The sequence below is a fragment of the Nicotiana tomentosiformis genome, chromosome 6, assembly GCF_000390325.3.
Source record: "Nicotiana tomentosiformis chromosome 6, ASM39032v3, whole genome shotgun sequence".
NCBI classification, from domain to species: domain Eukaryota; kingdom Viridiplantae; phylum Streptophyta; class Magnoliopsida; order Solanales; family Solanaceae; genus Nicotiana; species Nicotiana tomentosiformis.
In genome coordinates, this window is record NC_090817.1 from 99229801 (window position 1) to 99232432 (window position 2632).

Here is a 2632-nt window from a genome sequence, read left to right on the forward strand (position 1 = left end):
TTGTGATATCAGCGTTATTGATCATACTAGGACTTGACACTGATTTGAAAGGCAGTTAAATTTTCTTGATCTCAAGCTGGTGCAGACATCAAATGTAAATGTCAATATCTTACAACCATTCTATTATCCTCTCATTCTCTTGTTCATCACTTCATGTTAAGGATTTGATATATAAGTCCTTATACCATCTTACTCAATTTCATCTAATAGAGCAACTCTATTGTCGCCTTCGTTTTAATAATTCACATCTACCAAAATTTCATGATTGACCCAAACTATTATCAGAGAGCATATTTAGTTCGTTTAGTATAGTACAAGGACAAATTGGACCCTTTTTCTGCCATTAAATTTGAACACATGGTAGCAAACCGTGCTAATCAATTGTTAGTCAGTAAGATCAATATAACCCACTTTTAAATAGTAACGGCTTGATTGATCTCAAGTAATTTAATGGAGAATATATACAAATCATTTCACATAGTTCATGAACAAATTTGACCATTTGCCCGTGAAGAAAAAAGAATCAACTATCACATAAAAAATCCAAGCCAAACTTCCCGCGAGATGTTAAGTGGCGTCAAAAGTTCATGATTAAACTGTGTCCAGGACAGAAAAACAATTATCCCTTGAAAATGATCATGCTCGAGAAATGGGAACTATGTATATGCAAGATTAACCAACTGTTTTATGTACTTATTTTGGAGTATTTTGATGAGTGATTTGGAGCTTCCTTTTCTTACAAGAGTTCTACCAAATTATTTCCTAAAAAAGAAATACTATTTATGAAATGGCCATCTATTTCAAAAATGGATTAAAAGTAAAAAGAACAAACAAATAATATCAGGAAACCAGATATCCTCACACCTATCCCTAGTTGAAATGATTCCGATATATAATTGATTGACCACTTCATGTGTAAGGCCTTGCAATTTTATATTGCATTACCGGGAAAAGTATAGCATCAAACCTGAGCACCACCAGTCTGACTTCCCCCTCGGGGGCGACCTCGACCCGTATGACCTCCACCTAGAGCTGGCTGAGCGGGTGGCGTATCAACGGATGTAGGGGTCATAGACTGGCCTCCCTGCTGCACTGGACCTTTGTAATGACGGGGACAATATTTTCTCACATGCCCCAACTCTCCACAGTTTTACTACCTCTAGCCAGAAATGACAGTGGGGCCTGCATCAGACCCCGAGAACTAGAATAACCACTAGAAGAGCCCGGTACTGATAAACCCTGAATTGATGGAGCACGGTACGAGTTCTGAGCTGGAAGTGCACTAAAAGATGATTGAACCGGATGAGTATTGTATGAACCATGACTAGCTGATGCACCACGATGAACCGGACAAGCCATCTAAGCGGGCCTGTAAGGACGACCTCTGCTGTGATGGGACTGACCCCAGATGAGGTACCATTAAAACCACTTGAAACATGGGGCCTCTTGCCCTCCCGCTCCTCGCTCTCAAGCTTACGAACTGACTCCAAGCACTTGGCAATCTCAACCACCTGGCCACTCGAGCCACACTGTAACATAAACTATAGTTGAGGCCATCAATGAATCTCCTGATCCTCTCTCTCGGTTGGAACCAACCATATAACATGACGTGCCAAATCCTCGAATCTCATCTCATACTGAGTCACAGTCATATCCCCCTGACGTAGCTGCTCAAAATCTTTACGCGACTCCTCTCTACGAGTCTGTGGGACAAACTTCTTTAAGAAGAGATCTGAGAACTCATGCCATGTAAGTGGCGCTGTGCCAACTAGCCTGCTCAACTCATAAGCTTGCCACCATCTGTAGGCTGCCCCAATCAGCTGTAAAGTAGTAAATGCAACTCCATTGGTCTCCAATATACCTACTATATATAACACTACTATATATAACAGGTATTTTGGAGACCAATATAAAGAGAAAAAGAGAATCGTGCCTATATAAGTGACCAACAAGGGTTATTCTTCCGATAATAATTTAATGTTGTATGTCATGTAACGGTGGTCCACTTGCAAATCTTATAGGAATTGCGCAATGCGCAATATATATATATATATATATATATATATATATATATATATATATATATATATATATGAGTAGTACGGGACCACAAACAACATAGTGAATCAAAATGTGGGATTGATGATAGCTTAAATATGTCCCACTTACATGCAATATTCAAATTTCCACGTCCAAGATATTAAAGAGCTCCGTGCATACAAATGCATGCAAGCATTCATAACTTTCAAACACAATATGGTAAGACTTTTAACTTACATACATTGAAGTACAAAAAAAAAAATTAGTTTATAAGATATCTTTTATCTGTTCTAGTAGGTATTACCTACCTTATTAGATTATAAATTTTATATTTATTAAAAGTTACCTATAGATAATCTTTTTGGAGTTTCTTTCTTTGCATGCTTTATTTATTTTTCACAAAGACTTATAAACGGAACTGTATCGACTAGACCAATTATCGCTTGTAATAATTTATCTTGGACCTTGTTTTCACTGCTTGTAAGAGTATATATGCATCTTTTTTTGCAAAAAAAAAATGCATTCATTTTTTTTTAAAATGTAATCCAAATCATATCCGAGTAGTTTCAAGAACGGGAATATCCCTTTATAT